Source organism: Emys orbicularis, chromosome 3 (assembly GCF_028017835.1).
Source record: "Emys orbicularis isolate rEmyOrb1 chromosome 3, rEmyOrb1.hap1, whole genome shotgun sequence".
Classification (NCBI taxonomy): Eukaryota; Metazoa; Chordata; order Testudines; family Emydidae; genus Emys; species Emys orbicularis.
The window spans coordinates 173,901,155-173,906,795 of record NC_088685.1 but is presented as its reverse complement, the minus strand read 5'-3'; the positions used below and the strand labels follow the sequence as shown (position 1 = coordinate 173,906,795).

The following is a 5,641-nucleotide window of genomic DNA, read 5'->3' as shown; positions in this document are numbered from 1 at the left end:
AATAAAAACTAGCATCTCACCTTTCTGTATAGAGGAAGTTGTTAATCCCTGCACTACAAAAGAGTTACATCATTACTGAATGAGTTTATCAAAACTAGTGGAGAGAGTTCTTTAGGATACTTATAATTTTGACTAGATGCTCCTTCAAACGGTGATGGTCCATCTGCTGAGAAATTAGAGATAAGAAGCAGAAAGATTAGTTTTGCTGCCAAAAAAACTGCCATAAACTTTTCAAAGAAAACTGAGTTCTACAAAATAAAAAGGGGGGAGAAGAAGAGAGGAAATGAAAGATAAAATTTACCTTTTTACCTATCTTCTGCCAAAGTAGTCAGTGCACAAATCTCAGAAGATTATGGTAATCCTAGTACACTAAACAGAGTGTATGAATGTACATAGTGGCTTTTATAAACAATGTTGTCTTTTCACTTGCTTCTCATTCAAATCTGTATAACCAATTTAGTTTGTCTGATATTTTCTGTTAATGTATCACATCCTAATAGTCATGCAATATATCTGGGCTTGAAAAGTTAACCTCAGAAGTCCTCACCAAAACACTTTAAAAGAAGAAAATGGACATACAATAGGCCTAATCCTCCTTGCTGATTGAAAACCCCTTTACAATATTTTTTTGGGGAAAAATCCCTTCTCTCAATTTAGTTTTATTTTACTGTTATACTGAAACTATACAATATTTTTTTGGGGAAAAATCCCTTCTCTCAATTTAGTTTTATTTTACTGTTATACTGAAACTATATCTGAAAAGACCCCTTGGGTTTTGTTTTTTATTTTGTTTTTCTCCAGTTGGTGCACTAGAAACAGGACACTGATAGCAAGAATGTGCAGTTCTGTAAGTTATCAATTAAGCTGATTGTTTTAGTATGCATACTGTACTGTTTATTTTTATATAAATTTGGTGTTAATAACTACTACTTCAGAACAGTATATCTCAGACAGCCTGTGCAAATGCTGTATTTTGGATCACAACAAAATAATGTTTTAATGTTTAATTTATTTTTTTAAACAAAAAAATGTAGATGACAGGAAAACTTTCCCACAGAATATCAGTTTTAAAATAAGAGACACTACCTATTTATACACATACTTAGAACTATAAGTCATCACTGGCATTCTATTCTGTATTCTAATGTACAGTATTCATACTTCTTTCCTAAAAAGTTTGGTAGTACTTTGCAGAAAACTTAAGTGCTTCTACAATATTCTTATACTAACTGTACATTACAGTAATTACAGTATAAGAAATTAAGAGTCATAATGAACATACCAATCTTTTGCTCCTTGAACTCAACAGAACTTCCAGCTTGAATTTCAGCTCTGCCATTCGTAGTTTCCCCATAGCAAAAATTCCAAGAGTTCAAAATAGAGATCTCAATAGTGAAAACAAGTGAAATAGTTTCTCAATTTAGAAATTACTACTAGAACAAACGAAGGACATTATAGTAACTGACTCCAGAACTATTGTTTGGCATATGCTGCAACACAAGATAAAGAACAGAAGCTTTAGTATTAAATTTCTCACCACATTTTCTCTTGGCTAAACTAGTTACTAAACACATGTACATTTGTCAGAAAAATTTGCCTAAATAATTTTTTAGACTGTAAAGGACAGAGAAATTATGGATGATAAAGTTTTTAAAATGTTCTCACCTCAGATAAGTCTTGTTGTACGCTCTCCAAAAGGTCTGCATACCATCTCCAATTGGCCTCAAAGAGTGACTATGTTACCCTTTAGAAGATAATAATAGCATATTTTTTTCACCATACTACAAACAGACTTAGATTTAAAACCTATCAAGTCACTTAGCAGAGTAAGGTAGAGGTTAACACTATGTTTTATAAAATATGTATATAAAAGAAAATAAAACAAAACATGCATGAAAAGCTTTACTTAATAGTAAAGATCATGGCCAAAATGACTAATGTTTAATAAACCCATGCCCCAATATGCAACACTGAATATTAAATATAGTATAAATATTCTGATTTCTCAAGAATAAAACGTGAAAGGTAAATATTAGCTTTCAGGAAAAGTTAAGTACATTGAGAATCAGAATTGCTATGAACCAGCTATAAATTTACTAATAAAATATTGTACTTCAAGAATTTTGATAATGATTTACTGGAAGCCAGGTGTAAAGTGGGAAATACCCACCTATTTTTGCACTCTCATACCTCAATTTATTGCTTTCTTCATATATTACATTTTGCTTGCAGGCTTTGGACCCAGTGAAGGGATTGCTTAAGTTAAAAAGCCCCACCTGCACCGAACTGCTAAAAAATATTTAATTTAACCCTCAGCACAAAAGAACACAGCACGTTTTAAGGATTAAAATAATTTACAGACTGTGATCATCCTTGAAGTTAAACAGCACTGTTTCAAAATATTACAATTACATCTATAATTTCAACAGCAACAAGCAACACAAAATTACAGGTTTCACTATTTTGAAATCTATTTTTTTTCCACATTAACAAAGTTAAATTAACTGTTAGGGTGATTATACAGCGATCCATACGTTTAACAGCATGAACAATTATGATTTTTAACAATACTGTGTGTTAGCATAGTTTGAAGTAACTGACATTTTAATTTGATTTTATGCTGTAGTTAATGCAAATGCATACACCAGTTGTACTATACAATTGGTCAAGTGTTCAGTTACACACTTTGTTTAGAAATTACAGTTACTTACACAACTGGACATTTAAACAATGAGATCAAGCTGTGTATAAAGAACAATTATCATAAAATTAAACAGTCCACAGTTGTTTTTTAAGTTCATTCATGAACTACTGACACTTTTCGAAATTAACATTCACAAATTTCTGTTTAACCATTACATTTAGTGTATCAGGTAACTAGAGCCCTGCGTGGATACAAAAGGTGTATCCGCATCCAATCCGCAAAAATTGTCTGTGGATATCCGTGGATTTGCAGGGCTCTAAACAGCTCCACAGGTCACTGCGCAGCAGGGACACAGGGCTGTGTCAAGTCCCAACCCTCAACCACCCCCCACTCCCTGACTTCTCCCCAGAGACCTCCTGCCCTGTCCCCTGCTCCGCCCTTGCCGTACCTCCTTCCCTGCTCCTGGCAGGGAGGTTACAATTCTGGGCCCTTCTATGCAGCACTGTCCTTCCCGTGGGGGGCTCGGACGCCCCTATGCAGTTGCGGAGGCTCTAATGCACACAGCTATTACCGCCTGCTCATTTAAAGAACAACCACACCTTCAAAATGGCGCTTGGCTTACTCCCTTCTGGGAGTTGTAGTCCCCAGCTTGCTTGGAGGGAGGAGGTAAACTACAACTCCCAGAATGCTCAGCCCACTGCTGCGTGATTTAGAGCACGGAGGTGGAGCCTGCAGGCTGGGTGACAGCCTCTCCGTTCTGGTGAGTGTGTGCTGCAGACCCCTGTGCGGATACAAAATTTGTATCCGCATCCGAGCTGCGAGCAGCAAAAATGGTCTGTGGATATCCGTGGATAGAAAGCAGATTCCCGCGGATGTGCAGGGCTCTACAGGTAACACTTCAAAATGTAGTACAGTATACTCTTCCCAAATATTAAGCAGTTGGCTGCATTTACTGTTATAAAATTTGTAAGTGATTTCAAACCCTTAAAAAGAGTTCACGTTTATGCACACAAAATCATAGCATTAAAACAAATTCATGTTCTACACTAAAAAAAGCTGCACACAACTGTCAAAAGCAATCAGAGTTCTGTATATTAAATGAAGGCTTGACCTATTGTAACAGATGTGTTTTTCCTTTTACGTTTAAGTGTGCAGGAGTCAGTGTCCATAAAGCCTAGGCTTAAAAAGGATATGCTTGAAAAAAGTCCAAGGAGTCACAGATTTTTTTTAATATATGGCTTTTGCCAACTGGTGTATGAGGGCTGCTGGAAAATATTAGTTGTCTAAGTTCAATTAATATTCTTTGCCATCTTTAACGTTTTATAGGCAGTTCTTAGTCCAGCCATTTCAAATGGTTTTAAGATAACAAGAAAGCGCCCTGCTATACAATTTAAAGAATAAGCCTCTTTAATAGTGTCTGCCACCTGGCGGTCCAGGCCATCTCTGGCCCCGTCCAGGTGGCGGAGGGGATGTACATCGGGTCCATTGGGAAAGCTGTGTAAAAGGATAAAATCATAATTGTTTTTTCCCCTCAAGATAACTGCTTTAAAATAACAACAGAGTTACAACACTACATTACAATTTGGATTTAAACTTATTTTGTTCTTAGCAATCTCATGCATACTTAAAAGTCTTCCACAGCAGTTAAAATTACTACAACAATGGAATCTGAAATGTTTACATAGCATATGGCCCTTGATTTTTATACTTGCAAGAGACAGCTTTAAAATTACTGTAATTTTAGGTTTCAAATAAAATTAATTTTAAAAAGACAAAACAAGGAAACATTCTTACCTTCTTGGCGGAGGGAATCGACCTCTTGGCATCTGCAGCATCCCTCTGGCTCTGGGGTGGGGTGGCCTGCCTCTGAAGCCCATTGGTCCTGGTGGTGGTGGAGGAAGTCCATGTCTGCACAGACAAGTCCAATCAAACAATCTCATATTGCCTCAAAAAAAAAAAAAAAAAAAAAAAACCACACTCTGGGTTTCTTCCTATGTGAACCAATTTCTCACTTAGAGAAACAGGACTACAGCACTACACATCCATCATTTTTAAACAAACACCTTTCTATCAATGTTATCAAAACTAACCTTGGTGGTGGAAGTGAGAAAGGATCTCTCATCATTCCTCTCATGGGTGGGGGTGATAAAAATGGTGGCCCCCCTCTGCCTCCTCTTCGGCCTCGGGAGTCAGGATATGGACGCATTCTTCCTATCCCACGTCTGGAAAGACACTTGTTTTCAGTACAGATCTGAAAGTTAAGTTGTATTTATTTCATTGTACAGTTATAATGATGCAATAATATAAAGTGAAGACTGTAAAAACCCATAGTAAGGACTGCTCCTGGAACTATTAAGAAGGGATGAATAAATTGTCTAACATTATTCAAAAGATGTATGTCTACTGCCAAGCTGCAAGAAAAAACATGACTACTTACTAATACTATACAGCGTTTACTAAAATTAGAGATGGATGGAATGTCAAATGAATATAATGAAAATAAAGAGGTTTTTTTTATAGAAATCTTTAAACAATCAGCTATTTGCAAGGAGTCTCTCGCCAGCTTCTTACCATCTTGTTCAAGGAAAGTTACATGTAATGTTACCTGTTTTCTATGGAGTGATTCTTTATTGGGCTACTGAAGTTAAGTGTTTGTAGTTTTTTAAATTTGTTTTTTCTTTTGTTAAAGCAACATATGGTTGAATAGGTTACTGGTACCAATTTCTGCTTCTCATTTTGGGGTGACATTTACTAACCCTTTTTGCTTCGTGTTTCTATAGGTTATAGTGGCCAGCAATTATAAGTGTTCTTTTTTCATGCAAGTCTAGTTCACTAGTGCATACATACTATATGCTATAGACAACTGTAAGATAAATTCATTATAGCTCCCCTTTCCTACTTCCAAAAGATTTTGTGTTAAGCATAACTTTACAACCATGTAGAGAAATTTACATAGCTTGGTTCCATAAGGAAAAATTGTTTAGAGTAAATTTGTCT

The 5,641-nt window shown here is 35.9% G+C and overlaps 1 long non-coding RNA gene across 2 annotated transcripts; it reads right to left on the bottom strand.

Moving 5' to 3' along the window:
* Positions 1 to 888: 888 nt before the first annotated feature.
* On the bottom strand, positions 889 to 4,853 carry LOC135875807 (uncharacterized). 2 transcript variants are annotated; one of them, XR_010561295.1, is made up of 4 exons: positions 4,735 to 4,853; positions 4,439 to 4,552; positions 1,666 to 1,744; positions 889 to 1,490 (listed from the first exon to the last, which is right to left on the bottom strand). It is a non-coding gene; the product is annotated as an uncharacterized LOC135875807 (long non-coding RNA). The 2 variants fall into 2 exon arrangements; XR_010561296.1 differs by lacking the exons at positions 4,439 to 4,552; positions 4,735 to 4,853 and adding an exon at positions 3,093 to 3,216.
* Positions 4,854 to 5,641: the final 788 nt, after the last annotated feature.